The sequence below is a fragment of the Eretmochelys imbricata genome, chromosome 8 (assembly GCF_965152235.1).
Source record: "Eretmochelys imbricata isolate rEreImb1 chromosome 8, rEreImb1.hap1, whole genome shotgun sequence".
Classification (NCBI taxonomy): Eukaryota; Metazoa; Chordata; order Testudines; family Cheloniidae; genus Eretmochelys; species Eretmochelys imbricata.
The window spans coordinates 23,140,182-23,165,518 of record NC_135579.1 but is presented as its reverse complement, the minus strand read 5'-3'; the positions used below and the strand labels follow the sequence as shown (position 1 = coordinate 23,165,518).

The window sequence follows — 25,337 nt, the reverse complement described above, 5'->3', positions numbered from 1 at the left end:
CCTGTAGCGGTGCATGGGATTCTTCCTTCCGAAGTGCAGGACTCTGTACTTGTCCTTGTTGAACCTCATCAGATTTCTTTTGGCCCAATCCTTCAATTTGTCTAGGTCACTCTGGACCCTATCCCTACCCTCCAGCATATCTACCTCTCCCCTAGCTTAGTGTCATCTGCGAACTTGCTGAGGGTGCAATTCATCCCATCATCCAGATCATTAATAACCAAAACCAGCCCCAGGACCTGCGGCACTCCGCTTGATACCAGCTGCCAGCTAGACATCAAGCCGTTGATCACTACCCGTTAAGCCCGACAATCTAACCAGCTTTCAATCCACCTTATAGTCCATTCATGCAATCCATACTTCTTTAACTTGCTGGCAAGAATACTGTGGGAGACCGTATCAAAAGCTTTGCTAAAGTCAAGCTATATCACATCCACCGCTTTCCCCATATCCACAGAGCCAGTTATTATGGCATAATCTTTCATACACATTAAGGTAAAACCACTCTTTTACTGCACTCTGCACTTTATCAGAATCACTGCATGCAGAAAACTGGAACCAGCAGCACATACAGCTCAAATCAATCAAAATGAAATCTTGTCATGTGCCTTCATGTAACTGTCAGCTCTCTGATCAGAGGCTCGTCACAGACATAAACTGTTTTTTGATGTCTAAATGTATAGGAGTGTGACTTGCCTTTCAGAAACTGCCTGAGATGAGTCCAAATTCTGGGACCTAAGCAGACTAAAGAAAAACAGAACAACAAAAAGCCTCAGAGATCACAGTAATACTGTGTCAGGGATTTCCACTCACTGTCAGATGGGCCCAGTCTCCATTTGGACAAGCTCCGGCTATCCTCGCCTTCCCCCAGCATCCCAGGGCACCACATTAGATTCCCAGAGAGTGTCAATAACATCAGGCTGTCTTGGCCACCCCAAACTGGGAGCTGTCAAGGCAAAAGAGGTGCTGCAGCTAGGTCCTTGCTCTAGAGATCTCACAAAAGAAGGGTAGTGTGCACTTCCTGTCTACTGCAACAGGGTGCTTTGCTCCTACCATGTATTTTACAACCTTACAAGCCACTGCATGCTGTCATCACATGTGCCCCAACATCACCAGCCCTTCTGAAACAGCCACATCTCTCTCCACAGAGGAGGATGCACTGGAACTGTGAAGAGCCAGAGCCAGTATCCTTCAGCTGACTCCTGTGACCCACAAAACTCCACCCCAAAGCAATGTTCCTCCCTGAACACAATCCTGATATCAAAGGAAAACATCCAGAGGCCAGGAGCACCATTGAACAGCTGTCAACACTGCCCTTCTTCAGCCACCCCTGAAAAAGCCAGATCCGGCTTCTGACCTTTAAAAACTCACCCCTTCTCCCTGCCCCAAGGGAATGTTATCTGCAGCTGACCCTGCAGAGGATGCAGCTACGGACAAGCATCAAAAGGCAAATGATGGGGGCAAGGCAAAGACATGAAAGATGGTGAAGTCCTGATCTTTCCTGTTGCCTTGCTGGCAGACTGGCATTCAGCATGAGCATGTCATTCCTTTATTATTTACATCCCTCCCATCAGATCAAACAATGTTTTCCCCCCCTTCACAGCACTGCGACTATCAGTGGAACAAATGCATGGCTCTGTGCTGCTGCACCCCCAATCTGCTAAAAATAAATGTTAATAATCAAAACGGATTTCTACAGAGACACTAACTCGTGTAGTGCTTTTATGTAATGCACTTCTGCTCTTAAGTATTCCTACTTACTGGTGTGGAAAAATTGTACATGTTTGGGTGCATCAAAATGAATTCTTGTGGATGAGAATTTCACTTTTACTAGATCTTCTCTGGCATGTTCCAGGAAGGCATGCTGTCTTGAAGTTAGCTGAAAACTGTGAAGAGATCATGGAGCTATTATAAAACCATATTATCCAAGTGTAAATCTGGTCTTCTGACAAAGAAAGCAATGATAATGAACTACAAATGTTTTCCTAGCACTTTGCTCATCTCGAGCTGTGGGGTGTTAGAAGCTGTAGAACATTAGAAACTGGGGGCCATGTTTAACATGTGTTTGCAGGATTACTAGTACAACACGCTTGTTTTTGAGGATGCAAACTGTTGAAAATTTTGCCTAGAAGCCTGGGTACAAAGGTGTCTGCAAAAATGCATTCACTCTCATTGAACTTGTGCAATTAACTACTCATTTATATGCACAGTTACTCAATCTGTTTACCAATCTTTTTTGTTGCATCGTTTCTACCCGTATTTGAAAGTTCAGGCATCACTGTTGCTGTATAAATAGCTCTGTTTTGGTAATTAATTTGCTAATTGAATTAAGAACCTAATATAAACTACACTCCGAAATGTATCAGCAAATCATCACCTCACTGTATTTGTTGCTTGAAATGTGGATTATTGAAAGGAAAATAAAATAAAACAAAAATCCAGACCTTGAAATTAAAAAAGACAAAGAAGGCATGCGTAATACATGGGGTCTCCTTGCTAGTTTCATGAGACATATAGTTTGGAGCCTAAATTTGACCTTTCCTTACCACTGAAATAAACTGACAATTTCTCTGTTTTCTGGGTTTCCACAACACTCTAATGACAACCCAAGCAGTGGGAGTTAAAATGCAGTTTATTAGCACATGAAGCGTACTTAGCTTTGTCTGCAGTGAGCTCATCTTGCAGTCACACAGCTGTACATAGACTAGTTAAGGAGTCATGACTGAGGCACAGGGCACTAACTGGTGGTGAATTCATAGCCTGCAATGAATTCCCAATTAATTGACTGGTATGTTGGCTAGCAAGAGTCCAGTTCAATTATATCTCTTTCATCTCCTCACCTCTCAACTCCATTTATGATAATAAATTCTTCTAACACTGACTACAACTTCTTCAAATATGTTTAGGTGATTTTATAAACATAGCAATCTCGGGGGATTTGAGGGTGAGAGTGAATTAGCAGATTAATGTCCAGCAGTCCAGCATTTAATAATGCTGAGTTTTGCAGTATTCAGGTGGAAGACGGACAGGAGCAAGTTCCACCTATTTCCAGGGAATTTAACTGTAAGTTAATTATTGGGATCATTAGAGATGTAATGAGGCTGGATACATAAAGGAGGACTATAAAGCTTCTGTCATTTGAGGGAAAAGCATTTTAAACAAACAATAACAGAACAGCTAAAAAGTTTTCTGCAATGATAATATTAAGAACTAAATGGTCCTAGTTTAGTGAGCATCAGTAAATAAAATTGTCACTGTGTAACAGAGCAGTGGCCAAGCTAATCTGTTTTGTATCTTGTCTCCTACAGTAGCTAATACTGGATGCTTCAAAGGAAAATGTAACCCCTCCACCCCACATAATTCACCACACTGTACTGTACTGTACCAAGGAAGAAGAATTTCTTCCAGACCTCAGCTGGAGAGCAGTCCTCAACTTGAGGACTGAAGGATGATTAGCTTTGTGATTTTTATCTTAGCTAGTGTCCCTGAATGCACTATTTTAGTCAAATTAGTGTCCAGTCCTTTTATGAAATATACCAAGCTGCTTACCTCAGTTACAATGATTCTGCCTGTGTGTATAATTACACACAACAAACCTATGTTAAAAGAACATTAAAGTCAAGCACTCAAAAGATAGGAAATGCCAGAATTAAGGTTGCTGCAAAAGGCATGTTATAAGTAACTGTCCATCAAGTCCTAAAAGTTCAAGTTGCAATTTATAAAGAATTAAAGGATGGTACCACAATTAATACCCATCAGCATGGTAGTATGGAAAATAGGTCATCAAACAAACTCAATATCATTTTTTGGGATGAAATTGCAAGTTTGGTTGACAAATATAACGGAGTTGACATAATAGATTTGTATAATTCATTTGACTTAGTACTTCATGACATTCTGATTAAAAATTAGCATTATACAAAAACAATGTAGCACATATTAAATAGATTAAAAACTAGCTAACTGATAGATCTCAAAAAGTAATTGCAAATGGGGGATCATGATCCAATGGAAGTGTTTCTAGTGGGACCTCAAGGGAATCTGTCCTTGGCCCAATGCTATTCACTATCTTTATTAAGGATCTGGAAAAAATATAAATCATTGTTGGTAAAGTTTACAGATGACACAAGAATTGGTGGAGTGGTAAATTATTATAAGAACAGGTCAGTCCTAGAGAGTGATCTGGATCTTTTGGTAAGATGGGTTCACTTGAAAAACATGCATTTTTAATACAATGAAATGCAAGGTCATACATCTAGGAACAAAGAGTGTAGGTCACATTTTCAGGATGGGGAGTGTGGTGATTGTGAATGGGACTTAGAGATCGTGATGGAACCAGCTGAACATAAACTCCAATGCAGTAGAGTAGCTAAGAGACCAAACATAATCCTTGGAAATATAAGCAGGGGAACATCAAGTAGCAGTTCAGAGGTGGTACTACCAATGTTTATGACATTAGTGGGGGACTGTTACTGGAATACTGTGTTCAGTTCTGATGTCCACAGTTTAAAAAAGGATGTAACAAATTGGAAAGGGCTCAGAAAAGAGCCACAATAATTATCTGATATCTGCAAAACCTGTTGTGATGAACTGGGAATCATCAGTATTTTTTTTAATGAATGTGGACAATGCCTATGTGTTTGTTTATGATGGGCTACTTGGTGACAAGTATGGAGTGAAATCAAAGTATGGAGTAAAATCAAAACGGGTTGCCAGAGCAAGCAGGAAAGGTAAAACAATAGCCTAGATAAGGAGCATCCCAGCAAACACGCAAACATAATAGCCAGGTTTATTGCTGTGAAGAGGAAACTCCTTGGCCCAATGCTGGTGACAGAACTGTTTTGCCAGAGCTGAGAAGAGAGATCCAAGGGAACACTAGAACATTAGAGGAACTTGGTGCCTAGAAAAGGGTAGGAGTTGAGTGAGTGATGAGCGGCTGCCCAAGGAGTGTCAGTGAAGGCTGACAGGCTGGCAAGGAATTACACAGAGATAGAAAGAGCCTGCTGAAAGCAAAGCAGTCTGTTTCTTCGACCAAGATATGGGGCTTAGCTGGGCTGAGGGAAACTTACAAAAGCTGGCAAAGAAAGATTAAGGGAAAAGAAAAATATAGGCCTTTTTATTATTGTCCTTTGCTGTATGTTCATTGTACTTTTTGGGGAATGAATAAATAATGCTTTGAAGATGCTGTTTTGAAGTCACTTTAATCAACTCACTGGTCACAGGTCCCCAGAGTGAAAGAGTGTATAGTTACCCAATGCAGTTGGGTCTGTCACATCAAACAGGGGCGTTGTAACTTAGGGATCCAGTCTAAGAGTGGTTGCACTGCATGGTCTACCTAGAATGAGGTGCCTGACGCCAGGTCTGTCACCAGAGAGGTGCACTCACGAGGAGCAAAAAGGGGGCTAAGGTACATTTCACCCTGGAACCATGATACCTGTCTTTCAGTGAGAGACTAAAGCAGCTCAGTCTATTTAGTTTATCCAACAGAAGGTTAAAAGGTGACTTGATCACCATCTGTGGACAGGGTTTCTCATAGTAGAAAACTCTATAATTGAGCAGTCAAAACATAACAAGATCCAATGGCTAGATGCTAAAGTTAGACACATTCAAACTAGAAATAAAGTGCAAATTTTTATCAGTGAGGGTAATTAACCGTTCAAACACCTTACCCAGGGGCATGACAGATTCTCCATTATTTGAAGTCCTTGAAATAAAGATTGGATGTCTTCTAAAATATATGCTTTAGGTGAACAGAAGTTATGGGTTTGATGCAGGAATCATTCAGTGAAATCCTATGGCCTGTGTTATGCAGGCTAGATGATCATAATGGTCCCTTCTGGCCTTGAACTCTATGAATGTCCACTGTGTGACCAGTCAGATCTCCATTAGCCTCCAAACTGGGTAATCTGTGTTTGCTGCTTAAAGTCCAGCAGCCCTTTGCTAGAGTATGCAGTCATACCGCTAAATCGCTGGCCTGGGCAAGTTATGTGGGTGTAACAGGGCCAAGAGGTCCGGGGTAGCCAATCCTGTTTAATAAGCCCCATTTTGCCACACCTGTGCTGTGTGTAGGACTTAAAAAAACAGGAAGCCCATCATTAAGGGCTGGCCATGGAGAAGAGAAGTTGAACTGGGTGAGAGCTGGAGAGCTGAGCCACTGGGGTGGAACTGACTCCTGTGATGGCTCCTAGAACAAGGGACCTAGCTGTAAGGAAGCAGTCCTGGGGCCTGAAAGATGGTCTGGTAGTGTTTAGTTTTGTCTATAATGCTGGAGTTCTATTGGGGGGCCCAGGAGAAGCACTGGGACCTGTTGCTTTGTGAATGAAGAGTGGGATTCTGTTTGATTTAGATAGACTTTGTTGGTGGCCCAAAGGGGAAGCTGGGTGAAGGGACGTTGAAAAGGCCACCCGGGAGAAGTTAGCTTAGGGCCTGAGCAGTTGCAACTGGACTTGGAATCTTGGATACTCCAGAAAGGGATTTCACTTTTAAGAGGGCTAGGCCACATGAGGCCCAGACAGAGATGACCAACAGGACGGTGATGACCCAGTGGAAGGCACAGCAACTCTGCACCCAGCCTCAAGGGAGTTCTATCTGGTGAGTCACTTCTGTGCACATGTGGCTTGCTCTGGGGTGAGACCTGTAGCAAGGAGTTAAAAAAACCTCTGAATCATACAACTGGATTTAAGGTTCCATTGGTTCTTTCTTTTGATATGACAAAATAGAGCGATTGCATGCCATGGATTGTTGCTCCTAAACAGTAGATTGTAAAGTATGATTTAACAGGACAATTATTTTAATAAATCCCACTAAACCCCTCCCTACAAAACTTGCTAGGACTGTTTTGCTTGTTGTGGTTTGCCAGGTAGGGGAGCATTAAACCAAACAAACAAAGCCACACCCAAAAATCTACCCACAACTACGGATTCAAAAACACGAAGAAATTTATATCAAAGCATTAAAAATTTTCTACAATCTTATCTTGAGTTTATTTTGCATGAAAACAGTTTTTTAAAAAAAAAAAAAAGGACAGAGAGAGAGAGAGAGAGAGAGGTCATCTTTTTGACTCCTAAGTGGGCTTTTGCAGGACTGCTGTCTCCTAGGTCCTCTCCTATCTCTGATCTTTCAGTGAGTTTTCTCCTGCCTTCTGCTACTTGCATGTGGGGAGGGTGCATCCCTAGGAGGTCTGTCCTTGTCCCCCTGCTCTTTTCAATTTACACTGTGTTTCTGTGCAGTCTCATCCATTCACATGGCTTTACCTGCCCTCTCTCTGCTGATGACTCATTAGCCTACTCATCTTCCTTATGCTGAGGCACAAGGCCTGTGCATCACTTCAATCCCACTTGAGTCCTATTTTGAGGGTTTAAGTGGGCTTCTCTTTCCATTCATTCCTGCTTCTCAGCCTGATTCTGACCTCTCCTCTCAGCTTAAGTATTAAATGTCCAAAACTGAATTGTTTCTCTTCTCTCTTAACCCTGCTCCTCTTTGCCCTTTATCTCTGTTGACAAAGGCACCATTATCTCAGTCACTTAAGCTTGTAATGCAGGGGTTATCTTCCTTTCCCTTGACCACACAGCAAGACCATGTCCACATCCTGTGAGTTCTTCTTCCAGAGCATTGGTAGGAGCCATTCTTTTCTTTCTCCACTATAGTGTCTCATTCAGGCCCTCATTTCCAGTCTTGACTACAGCAACATTTCCTGTCTGGTCTCCCAGACTCTCATATTGCCCCTCGTCTAGACAGAACATTCTCACTAAAGTTCTCTCCCTTGCTTGCTATTTTGGCCCTCTTTGAATCCTTCCACTTCTGCTATCACATCAGATTCAGTCTGTAAGTGGTATGGGGGCTGTATACTGAGTATTAATGCCCTGTTTATCTCCTGCAATCTATAACACGAAGCAGCTAGAGGGTGGAAACTGGTCACCCATACCTCTCAACCAATGAAAGACTAAATGTATAGCAGGGCCCTGATTTGTAGCCAAGGACTGAAACATGAAGACTGAATATAAAGGGTCTGTCCCTGGTTTCAGGTGAATGTCCAAACACTAAAGTTGGAGATAGAATAGAGAGCTGATTTACCCAGAATCCACTACAATGTTAAAAGAAAAGGAGTACTTGTGGCACCTTAGAGACTAACCAATTTATTTGAGCATGAGCTTTCGTGAGCTACAGCTCACTTCATCAGATACATACCGTGGAAACTGCAGCAGACTTTATATATACACAGAGAATATGAAACAATACCTCCTCCCACCCCACTGTCCTGCTGGTAATAGCTTATCTAAAGTAATCGTCAGGTTAGGCCATTTCCAGCACAAATCCAGGTTTTCTCACCCTCCACCCCCCCACACAAATTCACTCTCCTGCTGGTGATAGCCCATCCAAGGTGACAACTCTTTACACAATGTGCATGATAATGAAGTTAGGCCATTTCCTGCACAAATCCACGTTCTCTCACTCCCTCACCCCCCTCCAGAAACCCACCCCCATACACACACAGACTCACTCTCCTGCTGGTAATAGCTCGTCCAAACTGACCACTCTCCAAGTTTAAATCCAAGTTAAACCAGAACATCTGGGGGGGTGGGGGGGGAGGAAAAAACAAGAGGAAATAGGCTACCTTGCATAATGACTTAGCCACTCCCAGTCTCTATTTAAGCCTAAATTAATAGTATCCAATTTGCAAATGAATTCCAATTCAGCAGTTTCTCGCTGGAGTCTGGATTTGAAGTTTTTTTGTTTTAAGATAGCGACCTTCATGTCTGTGATTGCGTGACCAGAGAGATTGAAGTGTTCTCCGACTGGTTTATGAATGTTATAATTCTTGACATCTGATTTGTGTCCATTTATTCTTTTACGTAGAGACTGTCCAGTTTGACCAATGTACATGGCAGAGGGGCATTGCTGGCACATGATGGCATAAATCACATTGGTGGATGTGCAGGTGAACGAGCCTCTGATAGTGTGGCTGATGTTATTAGGCCCTGTGATGGTGTCCCCTGAATAGATATGTGGGCACAATTGGCAACGGGCTTTGTTGCAAGGATAAGTTCCTGGGTTAGTGGTTCTGTTGTGTGGTATGTGGTTGTCGGTGAGTATTTGCTTCAGGTTGCGGGGCTGTCTGTAGGCAAGGACTGGCCTGTCTCCCAAGATTTGTGAGAGTGTTGGGTCATCCTTTAGGATAGGTTGTAGATCCTTAATAATGCGTTGGAGGGGTTTTAGTTGGGGGCTGAAGGTGATGGCTAGTGGCGTTCTGTTATTTTCTTTGTTAGGCCTGTCCTGTAGTAGGTAACTTCTGGGAACTCTTCTGGCTCTATCAATCTGTTTCTTTACTTCCGCAGGTGGGTATTGTAGTTGTAAGAAAGCTTGACAGAGATCTTGTAGGTGTTTGTCTCTGTCTGAGGGGTTGGAGCAAATGCGGTTGTATCGCAGAGCTTGGCTGTAGACGATGGATCGTGTGGTGTGGTCAGGGTGAAAGCTGGAGGCATGCAGGTAGGAATAGCGGTCAGTAGGTTTCCGGTATAGGGTGGTGTTTATGTGACCATTGTTTATTAGCACTGTAGTGTCCAGGAAGTGGATCTCTTGTGTGGACTGGACCAGGCTGAGGTTGATGGTGGGATGGAAATTGTTGAAATCATGGTGGAATTCCTCAAGGGCTTCTTTTCCATGGGTCCAGATGATGAAGATGTCATCAATATAGTGCAAGTAGAGTAGGGGCTTTAGGGGACGAGAGCTGAGGAAGCGTTGTTCTAAATCAGCCATAAAAATGTTGGCATACTGTGGGGCCATGCGGGTACCCATAGCAGTGCCGCTGATCTGAAGGTATACATTGTCCCCAAATGTGAAATAGATAAGGTCTTACCCATAACTATTTCACATTTGGGGACAATGTATACCTGCATGGCCCCACAGTATGCCAACATTTTTATGGCTGACTTAGAACAACGCTTCCTCAGCTTTCGTCCCCTAACGCCCCTACTCTACTTGCGCTATATTGATGACATCTTCTTCATCTGGACCCATGGAAAAGAAGCCCTTGAGGAATTCCACCATGATTTCAACAATTTCCATCCCACCATCAACCTCAGCCTGGTCCAGTCCACACAAGAGATCCACTTCCTGGACACTAAAGTGCTAATAAACGATGGTCACATAAACACCACCCTATACCGGAAACATACTGACCGCTATTCCTACCTACATGCCTCCAGCTTTCACCCTGACCACACCACACGATCCATCGTCTACAGCCAAGCTCTGCGATACAACCGCATTTGCTCCAACCCCTCAGACAGAGACAAACACCTACAAGATCTCTGTCAAGCTTTCTTACAACTACAATACCCACCTGCGGAAGTAAAGAAACAGATTGATAGAGCCAGAAGAGTTCCCAGAAGTCACCTACTACAGGACAGGCCTAACAAAGAAAATAACAGAACGCCACTAGCCGTCACCTTCAGCCCCCAACTAAAACCCCTCCAACGCATTATTAAGGATCTACAACCTATCCTAAAGGATGACCCAACACTCTCACAAATCTTGGGAGACAGGCCAGTCCTTGCCTACAGACAGCCCCGCAACCTGAAGCAAATACTCACCAACAACCACATACCACACAACAGAACCACTAACCCAGGAACTTATCCTTGCAACAAAGCCCGTTGCCAATTGTGCCCACATATCTATTCAGGGGACACCATCACAGGGCCTAATAACATCAGCCACACTATCAGAGGCTCGTTCACCTGCACATCCACCAATGTGATTTATGCCATCATGTGCCAGCAATGCCCCTCTGCCATGTACATTGGTCAAACTGGACAGTCTCTACGTAAAAGAATAAATGGACACAAATCAGATGTCAAGAATTATAACATTCATAAACCAGTCGGAGAACACTTCAATCTCTCTGGTCACGCAATCACAGACATGAAGGTCGCTATCTTAAAACAAAAAAAACTTCAAATCCAGACTCCAGCGAGAAACTGCTGAATTGGAATTCATTTGCAAATTGGATACTATTAATTTAGGCTTAAATAGAGACTGGGAGTGGCTAAGTCATTATGCAAGGTAGCCTATTTCCTCTTGTTTTTTCCTCCCCCCCCCCCCCCCCAGATGTTCTGGTTTAACTTGGATTTAAACTTGGAGAGTGGTCAGTTTGGACGAGCTATTACCAGCAGGAGAGTGAGTCTGTGTGTGTATGGGGGTGGGTTTCTGGAGGGGGGTGAGGGAGTGAGAGAACGTGGATTTGTGCAGGAAATGGCCTAACTTCATTATCATGCACATTGTGTAAAGAGTTGTCACCTTGGATGGGCTATCACCAGCAGGAGAGTGAATTTGTGTGGGGGGGTGGAGGGTGAGAAAACCTGGATTTGTGCTGGAAATGGCCTAACCTGACGATTACTTTAGATAAGCTATTACCAGCAGGACAGTGGGGTGGGAGGAGGTATTGTTTCATATTCTCTGTGTATATATAAAGTCTGCTGCAGTTTCCACGGTATGTATCTGATGAAGTGAGCTGTAGCTCACGAAAGCTCATGCTCAAATAAATTGGTTAGTCTCTAAGGTGCCACAAGTACTCCTTTTCTTTTTGCGAATACAGACTAACACGGCTGTTACTCTGAAACCTGTTACAATGTTAAAGAGTTTCTTGATCACATAGGGATTCTTGCTGCATAAGAAGACTCCCTGAGTGGTGTATAGCAGCTCGCTGTAATCCCCTTTCATGCCTCTGAAGTAGGGAGCAGCCAAAGGGGGCACAGCAACTGTGCTTTTGCACTGGGACAGTTGCCAGCCGCTGGAATGGAACTGTGTGTATTTTAAAGTAGGCTGAGTTTGTTCTAAGTTGTGCTGGGGGCTGAACTAGCCCCTGATGAGCCCAAGTATCAGGAAGCCGCACACGTGGCACAAAGCGTTTTCCTCCATTTATCTGGCCTGTACTGAATCCAGCAAAGCTGGGCCAGAGAATCTGGGCTTTTGGCTCTAGAGAACTGGCAATCCAAAGGAAAGCCAAAGAAGAAAGAGAATCTTCTGCATGAAGAGGTATATTCTTTCTTTCGGTTTCAGAGTAACAGCCGTGTTACAATCTTGGAGCTAAAGTTATGGAAAGCCCCGAATTCTAAGACCTGGTTTTAGCTTCTAATGGTTTTTGTCAAGGTATACTATCACTCAGTGTATTGGACACTCAGAATATGTTTGATCCTGTGAAGACCATGGAGTGAACACCAGGGGCCCTGGATTGATGTCAAGGATTAATTTGACCTGGTCACTGTCCCCAGGAGCTCACTATATAGGAAGTATCCACATCTCAAGTGCAAATGATAGATTGTTGATGAGATAATTTATATTCCCCGAGACAGTAATATAATTAGTAACATATTTGACAAAGGGTCCTAATGCAGTTTTACGAATACTATTGGATTTACATACCATTGGCTTTCTAAATAGAAAGCCACTAACTGTATTCGCTCAGAACAATGTACCTCAATTCCTCAAATGAAAACCTCCCTTGCAATTTTCCCTGTGCCCTAAATTAATTATTTTAGGATTAAAATGAACAAGAACAGTCTAATCCCCTGTAAAATTTATGACTGCACTAAATTAAGGAAAGGTTTGTCACTGAAATGTTTGCCAAAATGTTATTGGTTTTAATCAGGGGTGAAAGTAACTTAAAGGACTTATTGGTACGCCCGAGTCCTGAGTGGGCGCATGGCCTCAACTGGAAGAGGCGTGGCCTCAACTGGAAGAGGCGGGACCTTTCAAGATTTAAAGGCCCTGGGGCTCTGGCTGTGGCTGGGAGCCCCAAGGCCTTTAAATCACCCTGGAGCTACCAGCTGCAGATTTAAAGGGCCTGGGACTCCGGCCACTGTGGGGAGTCCCGGGCCCTTTAAAGCGTTGCCAGAGCTCCGGCAGCGTGGCTCGTACAGCGCTTTAAAGGGCTTGGGGCTCCCCGTAGAGGCCAGAACCCCTCACTGCCGGAGCCCTGCCGCCGCTGCCCTGGGGTAGCGGAGGCAGGGCTCCAGCCGTGATTTAAAGGGCCTGGGGCTCCCTGCAGTGGCAGGAGCACCGGGCCCTTTAAATCCCTGCCCGAGCCTGGCTGCCGGAGCTCCGGCGGTGATTTAAAGGGCCCGGGGCTCCCTGCAGTGGCTGGAGCCCTGGGCCCTTTAAATCACCGCAGGGGAAGCTGGTCCAGTCTGGCATGGACCATACTGGCTTACTTTCACCTCTGGTTTTAATGGAAAAAGAGTTGTCTTGCTTTGCCAAAGATTTAAAAACCTGGCAGTTGAACAATGCATCCTGTTCTGTCGACCAATGCCTGACATGGCTTTGTTTAGAAACCTACAGTACAGTTTTCATATACTTCATTTCAAGAACTATTTTCTTTGTTTTTTAAAAGTAAAGAAGTTGTGCTCCATCCTGCAGGGTTCTGAGTAGACCTGCGAGAGAACCCAATTTTCATTTCCTGGGAAATTCTGATTTGTTTTGAATTTTTTTTTCCATTTTGAAACAAAATTTCCCAGGAAATGAAATTTAAAAAAATTAATTTCAGGTCAGCCAACATGTTTTCTTTCAATAAAAGTGAAACATTTTGTTTTGATTTTGACCTCTTAGACAATTTAAACATGTTTTTCATAAAAAAATCATTTTGAAAAGTAATTTCAAGGCAAAAGAATCAAACAATTTTAACCCAGAAATATTGAAATGGGGCATTCCAACATTAGAAAAAAAATGAAAATAAGCATCTTGATAAATGAAATTTCATCTAAAGCCACACTTTTTGCAAAACATCTCAATTAAACAAAAAAGGCATTTTTTTTATCAAGAAGTTTCATCAAGATATTTCCATCCAGCTCCAGTTCTAAGTGTTCTTCACTCTCAGCAGAGTCAAGGGCAGATGAGAGTCCAGTATTAACACAGGACCAGGCTCTGTAGGTTAAGTAGTTAAATGGAAAAAAATTCAGGAGAAATCTCTCTCATAACTTGAATATTTAGTAGCCTAATTACTATGATTTTTGATTGGGGTTTTAGTCTCTGTAGTAACATCTGTTCTACATCATAGAGCTAAAGAGTGATATATTTTCTTTAAAAAAAGATCATATTGCTCCGGTATTTTACTGAAACAAACAATCTCCATCTGAAATATTTAACATGACATTGAAAGGCAACAAATTTAAAATTGAAAAAGGGCACACTTTTATTTTTTTTAAACACAATACATAATTAGCTGGAATTACTCGTCATAAAACAAATCAGGCCACGATCTCAGTAGGAAACTGGAACAGTTAGACATTTATATGGATAATGAAAACATCCACAGTTAGATTAGATCAGAGGACAAAGTGGATGTAAACCTTCATGCTTCAGGGCACAAACCTGCAGCTACACAGAGGTTAGGAAAAAAACGTCCCTTATTGGGAATTATTGCATAATTATTCACTACTATGTTCCTTGCACCTGCTGCTGAAGCAATTACTAATGGACACTGTTAAAAACTGGATATTAGGTTAGGAGTAAAATCTTCAAAAGTGACTAAAAGCCAGATTTTCACAGGCATTTAGGTGTCCAAAAATGCAGATATGCACTTACTTGGCATTTCAAAAGTGCCTAGGCAGGTTATGTGCTTACTCCCAATTGAAATCAATGGGAATAAGGTACCCAGCCTGCTTAGGCATGTCTGTAAAACCTACCAGGCTCCTATCTGCATCTTAAATATCTTTGAAAAATCTGGCTTTTAGACAGTGAAAATTTTATCCCAGATCTGTTATGATGGAGCTGGGCCAGCTGCTCTTCTCTAGCCATTCCTCTGTTCCTAAGAAACCAAATCTGAATTTTCCCAATGGTCTCTGTATTTACAATGAACCAAACCCAACCCACCCCGGGGTTTAAATGCCCCTAAACTTTGGGGTGATTGACATCTGGATCTGAATTTTGCAGTTCAAGCCATTTAGTGAAACGAGTGGCTGATATTTTGCCAATGGTTAAAAAAATAATAGATTTTGTGGTTTCTTTCCTGTTGTTGCAGACATGTTACTTTCCAGGCCTGCTGTGTACATTAGCATCACATTCAGAATTTGAACCTACAATCTAAATATGTTATCACTGCCAATTAACTAATGAAGACTCATTGTTGATAGTGAACTGCAATTTGCCATGCTTGCGTGCTGGCTCATTGGATGTTTTGCCTTCATGCATACACTTATAAGTGCAAGAGACTGAGTTTTGTACATTTAATATTATAGTTTCTAAAATGACTGTAGGTGACATACAAATCCTAATTTAAACTAGTCTTGGCAATATTTCAGTCTAATTTGATTTGTCATTAGATATCTTCCAGTATGTCTTTCTTGGAGCCAACGAACTTATTTATTCTTGAGGAAGCATTTTGGAGTTCCACTTGTGTTAAAATAATACAGACTCTGAGAAAGCAAATATCTCAAAGCACTAGCTACGTGTTCTTTTGGTTTCCTGGTCCAGGTAGGAAACTGGGAAGGATAGATTGTGCTTCTCCTCCAGGCCCCAGTGATAGACTTTCCATTTGCTAATGATGCAAAATTCTCAGGGAGTAATTATCACAGTGGAAAAGGGTAATAACACAGCTCAGAATGATTGAGACCTGGAAAACAAGCTGATGAGCCTGTGCAATTCAATGTATAGAAAATTAAGGTAATAATGAGGCAAACTCTAAAACACAAGGTGAGGGAATGCTTCCTTCAAGGTCAGACTGCATAACACTGGGCCAAAGGATGAAACTCAACCCTTCCGTACAATGTTTAGCAGGAGATAAAATACAAACAAATTCTAGGATGCAAAAATACGTGGAGAAAGTCATCCTGGCACTGTATAAGGGACAAGTAAGAACACGTTTGTAATGCTATATGGACTGTCAGCCAACATAATAGGGGGATTCAAGTGTAAGCAGAAACAGGGTGGGCTCCACCCTGACATCTGGTGGTGAGGTGTGGCAAGTTGTGGAAAAGAACTTCAGGGGCTGATCTCATTTGCATAGGCACACCCACCCCGCCTAGAATGAGGCCATAACTGCCCAAATGGTCACTTTGGCTGCTGTGGGATCCCCAGTGTCTCTGTTATTGGGGCGGGAAGAATAAATTGTTAGTACCCTGATTATGGGAACTGTGCTTGGAACTGTACTTGGCCTTTTTGTTATGATGGAGGACTCACCATCAACTGAGTAGCACTCACTAGGCAAGGGACATGAGTTCCAAAACTCTGTGAATTGAGAGAGACTTGAGACAGGTATTAGTGCCTGGTGGTGTAGGCTCCTTTGTGAGGGCCTGAAGCACCAATTGCACCTCTGTCTCTCTCCACTGTGGAATGTCAGAGCTAATTTTGGGTCTATTAAGAGTTTTGTTACAGGTACTGTGCTGAATTCACTTCAGCCTTATGGTGCACCAGCACTAAGGCTCCCACTACTATGAGCTGAAATCACTGAGCACTGTGTCAAGTAGTGGGGAGCCAGAAGATCTAGTGTGCAGCGGAGCTATTTGTGAGACGGCGGGGTGAGCAGAGCTGTTCGTGAGACAGCGGTTTGTTCGTGAGACGGCGGTGTGTTCGTGAGACGGCGAGCTGAGCAGAGCTGTTCGTGAGACGGCGAGCTGTGCAGAGCGGAGCCGGTCGTGGTGGAGCGGAGCAGAGCCCTGTGGGGCAGTCAGCTTCAGGACACGTAAGGTGCCCCTTACCTCTTTCCCCCCCACACACCCAGGCACATTTCGGCCAGACTGGGGAGTAACACTCTGCAGATGAACTTTTGAACTCCGGGGCTGGACTTTTTTGGACTTTGGGTGATTTGTGGATTGCTGGACTCAAGAGACGTTTGGGTTCTGGGACTCAAGGGCCTAAGGGAAAGAATGTGGCCCAATTTTTCTGGGGTGGGTCGGTGTTCATGGTTTGGTTAATGAACACTAATTGTGGTGTTTCCCCAATTTAATGCTGATGTTGTTTACCTCATGTTATTAAAGATTCTCTACTACACCGAGACGCCGTGCTTGCGAGAGGGGAAGTATTGCCTCCTTGAGGCGCCCAGGGGGTGTGTAAGATTTTCCCAGGTCACTGGGTGGGGGCTCGAGCCAGTTTTGCATTTGCTTTAATGAGAGGGAACCCCTGTGTACTGAACCCGGCCCTTGCTGCTATCAACTTGGCCTGGCAGAAGGGTTACACAAGGAACACTATGGGGGGAAGAGAGGAAGAGGCAACAGAATGAGGATCAAGGTCTAATGGAACAAGCTTCATTGTGTGGATGGTTTGCAGCAGAGAAGTGTTTGGGAAAACCCAAGCAAAACAAAATAATGTTAAAACAATCCGTCAACATCTGCAGAACTGCTACATACAATAGTTCATCTAATTTTAAAACTGACATTTAGCCAAAGCCAGAGAAACGAGTCATGCATAAGGCTAACCCATTCCTTTTTTTGAACTGGGAATAGCAAAAAATTCTACAAACTCAATGGAAAAAACCTGAAAAATGAGCCATCTCACAACACTTATTGCCTCCTTTGCTCTGTGGATAATTACAGCCCCTTGTTTAAGCAGTGAACAGAATTGTTTCTCATAATACACTTTTTAATGAATTCACTTAAAGGTGCAGTGTGTGATTCAGATATTCAGGTAGGCCTAAAACACCCTTACTCATAGAAAATAATACTTTGCACTTATGTATTGTTTTTCATCTAAAGATCTCAAAGTGCTTTACAAAAACATTCACTGATTATCTCCCAACACCCTTGTGAGATATTACAGATCAGTATTACGTACATTGGAAAGGTGAGTGTAAAAAGAGGCACACACAAATAGGTTAAGTTTCTTGCCCAAGATGACACAATGAGTCAGTGGCAGAGTTAAACACATAACCTAGGAGTCCTCTGCTCTAATAGACCATAAGAATTTCTAGAAGAATCCCAGTGTTGGATCTGAGAGGTTCCAAGAAAGGAATTTAAATTAACGCCTTTCATAAAAGACACCCGGGTTTATTTTGTATAGTTCCTTTGAAATGAACATGACTCTTCTTTGCATTAATGCTAAATCATCATGAAATTTGCTACTTTCCACAAAATTTTTATATTGTTTTCTCATTAAAGCCTGTCAAATATATTAATTTTTATTTCTCTAGAAACAATTAGGTAAATATATATATATTCCTCCCCTTCCTGTCTTATTCTTATTCCACATCTTGATGCTATAATATTAGTCACCATGAAAGCCTTTATATTAATTCTCAACATAAGCAGAACAACAGATAAATATAGAAAAGAATAGGAGCATGCATTGCCTCAAAGTTCCTCAGTAGTGTCAGATCAATGATATGGAGCTTTATTCTATGCTCATCAGCAGAATGAGAAAGATCTCTGCTCCTTAAATATTACTTTGGCTCACCTGAAAATGTGCCTTATTCTTTATTTAACAGGGTGGCATGCCATATATGACTGTTGCTTATCCAAGCACAGCCAACTGTAAATGAAAATTGGATGAATGCAATCTGTTTCAGCACAAATCTGGGTACAAGCCTGGGAATCCACATGATTTCTTTGTATTGCAAAGGGGGAAAAAATCCATTTTAATTACCATAGATTCAGAAATCTCTCCTATTTATTAACCATTTTTCAGTTTGCTTTATGATCATGTTAATATTTTTACAAGAACCTAAGTTGTCTCATTTGATACCAGCTCCCACCAAAATACTACATCTAAATGTTTATTATTTATCGCCTACATTTATCTGACACCTATCAGTGAACTATCGGGGCTTGCTCTACGTGGCTTAAATTACAGCAAAACCATTTCCCATGTGTACAGAATTGACACACCATAACCCTTTTTTAGCACCAGGAATTTAAAAACACAAAGAGAAGATATACTTTACAAGGAGGGAAAATGAGCTGTTCGTTATTAAGAAGTATTGGCCATGCTTCCTAACTATAATGACCTGGCTCAGGATTAGGCAATTTCTATATATAGTAACTTCCAGATAGGAGAATCTGCTCCCTGGCTCCTTTGAGCCTCATTTTTGAGATGGTGAATGTAAGTGTTCCAGTGATGAGTGCAAATTGTACCACAGGACATAGAAGGAGAGCTAATCCCTGGGATAGTTGGGCCTCAGGGCATTTGGGACTCTTACAGACTGTAACCAGCAGAGGTACAGAATTACCTTAAATTTCACCTAAAATTTTGCTGGCAGCATCACAGTTTCGTGTTTAGAATACATTCTGTAGTTCAGCGACACCCCCGAATTCTCTCTCTCCACAGAGTTGCTGACATGTCATTACATAACCAACAAAAGCTAGGGCACCAGATATACAAAATAAGTGTGTGATACTGCAAAAACCTGGAACCACATGCATATTTACTCTTATACAGGCCCCCTTTGACTCCATGTAAGAGTGGCACATTGTAACACTCCGGAGATTCCTGTTGTATGAGAATATAGTATAGATGAGGCAGTGTAAGGCATGGGTTATAGTAAATAGGGTTTTCAAGGTCTTCCCTAAAATACATTGTTGTTATTAAATAGGACATTTAAAATTATGACTGTTTATATTTTGTTTTATTTTGCTCAAGAAAACGGAAAAATTTCTAGTCCCTAGGGAGAAGGGTCACATTTTACACACACATTCCAAGTAATGTTAATGGGAATGATGTATCTATATGGAGAGGAAAATAGACCCTCAAGTCATTATGGGCCATATCGATATGTGGGATGAGGCTCTGCAGGTTGAGATACACCGACGTGGGCCCGTCATTAATAGCTTCACTGGTACCTTGCAAGATAGTTCTAGGAGCTGTTATCTTCCCAAGGCACCAACTGCAGTCTGATCCAGGAAGAATCATAGCCACCAGCCTTGGGGAAGATCAGATGTCTTTTGTCCAGACTGGAGGAAAGGCATTGTGGTGGCAGAACTTGTAACGTTGAGAACTGAACAATCAATGACTGACTTTGTAACAGAGGGTGGGTCGTAGACAACACAAGCTAGATGAAGGCTACGTTAATAAGAGACTCTGCACAAAGGGCCAGCTGTGTAAAGGTATTTAGGGACCTAAAGATGCAGATAGATGCCTAATGGAATTTTCAGAAGTGTCTACGCACCTAATTCCCCGTGACTTCAATGGGAATTAGGTGCCTAGGCACTCTCAAAAATCCCACTAAGCACATATTTGCATCTTTAAGTACCTAAGTACCTTTAAAAATCTGGCCTTAAAATCCTTTAGTTACATTCTCAATTGATATAGCTCCATTGAAGCCAAGAGCTAAGCTGATTCCCACTGACTTAAATGGAAAGTGCCTAGACCTTTTGCAAATCCTACTAGCAGGACCAGTGTTACTGGGGTGAGGGGCAAAGGGGACATTTGCCCCCCTCCAGTGATGTTTAAGGGGCCCCAAATTATTGTCAGAAGGCCAAAACATGTACAAAGTGATCAAATGCTAAGCAGTGCAACAGCAGCAGATTGGAGAGTCTTCATCCTTTGTGTAAATTATAAATCACAGCAAAATACGGACAGAAGTCAAATTTTAGTCCTTTAAACTCTTATACTCCTGAAAAATCTTTGATTGTAACTAGCCCCTGGACTCCTGGAAGGTGTGGGCTTTTTGTCTGTTTTTATTTTTAAATAGTGACATCCAGTGGCCCCCCAGTACACACTTGCCCCTTCAAAAATAGAGCCTTAGGACTAGCCCTGCCCCCTAGGTGCCTATCTGCATCTTTAGGCCCTTAAATAACTTTAAAAATCTAGTCTCTGGTGCTTTGCCTCTTTGTTGGACAGTTGCTTGAAGTCGATGTTTATCAGACCAACTGAAAACTGTGGTTCTGAATAAAGCAACTAACGGACCATCGTTGATACTGTGTATGCATCATATTTTAGTGACCTCTGAAGGTTCTTGCTTCAGGAAACTTTGTCTCAATCCATGATCTATTAGTCAGGTTAACTTTTGTTCTTATTAAAAACGACCAGTTCTTGACTCCAGCATGATCTAGTTCCTTCAGAGAAAGACCTTGCATCAAAGCTTCTAGACGGTAACAAGTTAGAAATGCCAAATGAGGTCATTAGACGCTTGTGTTGTGCCTCTTTCAGCAAGGCGTAATCTCTTCTGATTAGCAAATTTGCTTTTGTTTTTAGGAGTAACTCTAGGATGCTGGGTGATGGAGACTGTGTGCACAAGGTGTCTGATGCCCTCGGCTTGGCACACTCAGCATGACAAAGCGTACTCTTTTGGGGAAAAAGACTAGTGAGTCTAGACCTCCTAGAGGAGCCATCCAGGATCAGCTGCTAAGAGAACCTATGAAAATTGGTCTTCAATTCTAGAATGGACAGGAGCAGGCAGAAGCCAATCAGGGCCCAGAAGTGAAGGTAGAAGGAGCTGGCTGAGTGAAGCTGGAACATGGCGGGAGGGAAGTGAGATTCTCATCTTAATCCCAGCCAGATCAGGGAGTTAACTCTGATTGTACCTTTTTGGTTAGACAAATGAAAGACTGTTCCATTTGACACTGGGGAATGTAAAGCCCAGGTGGCCACCCTGAGTTGGCCACACCAATTTACTGCTGTCAAATTAAAGGACGTTTGCTTCGTGAGATGCATCACTGGTTCCAGTGAACCTGTGAGGGAGACCCAACACAATAATCTCTGGGGAACATCAAAATTGCTTGGGGAGTGTCATTTGTAACTACAAACTGTTTCTTTAACAAGTCTCAGTTATAAAATAAATCACATTTGTTTAAAGGCACCTATTGTGTGGAAGAAATATAGAATCTGACCTATCTCTAAAATGATCACAGCTTCTGACTTTTCAGAATGAACATTCAGCCACGGTGATGATAATGGAAGAAAATATATATGAGAATGAGTCACTGAAGTTTTAGTTTGAGAGGCAAGACCCAGGTTCCCAAAGGATCATTATTTATAGCCCAAAACAGCTCAGTTTAAAGCTTCAGAGGGACAAATTAAAGCATGATAAATTAAAGATGTGCATAATGATAACTCAGATATTTTATTTCCACCACAAGACAGGTTTTCAATAAGTGAGCACATAACCTCACTCAGACTGCAAAGGATCTGTGACTGGTTTAGTTCAGCAGAACCCTGCAGGAGCTTTTTAGAAGACAGACTTGAGGAAAAGCTTATTAATCTCATTACTTGTTTCTCAATGTATCTGTTTACTCCTATATTTATATAGACATAGAGGGGTGGTGTGTGCGTGTGTGTGTAAAATATATAAAATTGAAAGATACACACACAAAGAGGAGCTGCAAAGTAAAGGTACAGAGGTGTAGAGATATACCTATATCTGCACTCTGCATCTCATCTCGGTATCTATCTTTCTCCACTATCGCTTCCCAAATGTATGTGTGAAATTTATCTTAAATCAATTGAAATATATTCAAAGGGAAAAAGGTATATACAATTATGTTGATGAAATCAGACCACGCCAGTATAAAACTTCCTTCAGTTATGACTTAGTAAAATAATTGCAGGCATGAAATAGATACTGCACTATTCAAGAACTGACCCCTGAGAGACATTTCATGTGTATTTAGTCAAGAGGAAACTCATTGGGCAGTAAGACTTTACTAATTTGATGCAATTGAGTTACACAGGTACAGTTCCAAACTACTAAGACATTAGAGTGAAAACTTTATTTTGTAAACCTTACACAGCATCACTTCTCAGCCTTTTGGCTAAGATCAAACATAGAAGCTATTACCAGATTAATATCTGATACAACCCCTGCGCGGGGGCAGTATTTGAGGCAGTTTTTCCAAGTGGATAGAGCACAGGCCTGGGACTTGGAGATCTGGTTTCTATTCCCAGCTTTGCCACTGGAATGTTGGGCGACCTTGGGCAAGTCACGTCACTCTTTGCCTCAGTTTCCCCAACTGTAAAAAGGGCATAATGATGCTCACCTCCTAGATAAAGTGCTTTGACATCTGCAGATAAAAAGTGCTATATAAGAGAGAGGCAATGTCGTTGTTATCACAAGGGGCAAAGCCATGATTCTACAGGACTTTTATATGTGTTCTGGTGCTGGTGTGGTGTTCTCCTTTATAACGTGTTCACAGATCACTGGTTCTACCAGTGTGACGCTTTCAGTGGACACAGACATACACTCTCTCTGTAGCCTCTCACACATACTAAACGGGGACAAATCCCTGTTGATGCAGTAGCTCACCATTCTTCTGTGGTGTTACTGACAACGTTGTAAAGAGAAATAATGTTAGTGTTTCCTAAAGTTCGTGGGTACTTGTTTATTCCATGCAGCTCTGCCTGTGAACTCCTTCAGTCTTGGAGAAGTGGAGCTGTTTGAAGGAGAATTTGGGTTTTTTCATTTGCTTTTGGTTGGTGCAATGATCTGCTGCAGCATGTGCACTGTCTGTAACAAAAGTATTTTTGGAACAGAAGAACTGGTGATTTTTCTTGGCTTTCCTTGCATGTCACTGCGAACTCCGGGGTGCTGGACATGTGATGTATCACAGGCTGCAAATCTCACTAACAGCAGCTGTGCGGTGAATGTAAACTAGCAGTAACAGAAGTAAAGGTTACTTCAAAGCTGACGATAACTAACTTCCTCACTCTGTTTCATGTACCACCTGCCGGTAAAGCTGGGTGTGTGTGTGTGAGGGGGGAAGACCCTGCTTCTAAAACTCAACTGCCTCTTTATTAAGAGAACTATTTACAGAGATGCTGCAACTGCAGCTAGGATTCTAGCCCTTCTGTTAAGTGGTTTTGGATCAATGCAGATACTCAGTTTACCTGATGGTTTTCTCATCACTGCTAGGCTACTAATCCACTCTGAGCTAGTCTCAACAGGTGTAATGATGCCACTTCTTTGCATGGTTGCCTATACCGTCAGTGGCTCCACCAGGGTTAACGCATTCAATAGTTTCACAGGCTGCACGTTGGGGTCTACTTCTAATTCCAGCTTGCTATCTGGGTGTCCATGTCCTTGAAATATGTCCTGAGATTCTGTTAGAATGCTGGACAGGGGCCTGGGCCTGCTCTCACATTGAGGATACTTTGGTATTGTACTGCAAGCAAATCCATAGTTTGCACTGCCCAGCTGTGGGTGGTACTCCAATGTGTCAGCTACTATAAATTCCAAGTTATGTCTCTTGTTTCATGGGTTTCTTATCAATGGCCTGCATTTGCCCATTGGTCTCAGAATGGTTTTATTGCACTTGGGTCATATTCCTCCAGTCTAATATTGATGCTTATCTGTGTTGCTGGGTTAAATTGCAGCAGGCTCCATGATCCATCTGGAATCTAACTGGTCATTGATCTAATAGCATGGTTGCAAATATGGCAGTTGAATGGCTGGCCGCCTTCATCCTCAGTGTGCATAAACTGCAGGTTTTTGGGTTTGCTAGAAGTGCACTGCAGAAACTTTGTTGGAAGTCTCTATATCCTCAATCCCTGCATGTACTTCTGCCTTTCTTCCAGGGGTGGCTTCAGTACTGGGACATACATTGGTTTTGTTTCCCACATCCTTTGCACCACTACCCACAGGCTGGGCATTTTTCTTTCTGCCTTCAGTGTTGCTTTCCAAAGTATATACACTGCAGCATGATGTCTGCATTCTTGGCTGGTCAGTCTCTGCCCTGCCTCCTGGGTTCCTTCAGCTTGAGCCTGTGCACTTGTTCTGCACTAGTGATTGTTGTTACTTTGATCCCTTCCATGGACAATTCAGCTGCCCTTGCTATTTGAAGCCACTTCTCCAGGGTTAAATCCCCTTCTCCCCACACTCTGTCCTGTTAACGAGAATCGTGTGTCCCACATATAATTCTCTCTCCAATTAGGGAATTTTTAATGTCTCCAAAGTTACATGTGGATGCCAAAGTTCTCAGCTCTGTAATACAAGTATCGATTTCCTCTTCTGCTTCTTGGTTTCAGGTTAAAAAAAAGTAACTCTCTACAGTGACAAGGTGGGTGACGTGATATCTTTTATTGGATCAGCATCCGAGAGAGACAAGCTTATACAGAGCTCTTCTTCAAGTGTCTCTACAGTGGCATGCTGTTTAGGTTTACGGTACTCAGACACCTTTATCAGCTGTTCCAGTGTTTCAGGCATTATTAGAGTGTCTTCTCACATACTTCTAATCCCTTCCTCTGATAAAATAGTAAAAAAGCACTCTCTGTTCCTCACCTGTATCCCCTGTGGTCAGCTCTGTATGAAGGTATTATTCTTGCTTACATTGCTTCCACTCCAATGAAAGGTTTTTTTGTTAAGAAATCCAGCATTCCTGGTGGTCCCAGTCCTCTGTGCAGCCTGTTTCCAGATGCTATATGTTTGCCTGTTAATCACACTCTCCTTCCTGTTATGGGTCTCACTAGACTGAGTTGCCACCATG

At 42.4% G+C, this 25,337-nt stretch overlaps 1 non-coding gene across 1 annotated transcript; it reads left to right on the top strand.

The window, feature by feature from the left end:
• The first annotated feature begins 22,650 nt into the window (after positions 1 to 22,650).
• On the top strand, positions 22,651 to 22,842 carry LOC144269687 (U2 spliceosomal RNA). The gene has a single exon (XR_013346994.1). It is a non-coding gene; the product is annotated as a U2 spliceosomal RNA (small nuclear RNA).
• The last annotated feature ends 2,495 nt before the right edge of the window (positions 22,843 to 25,337 follow it).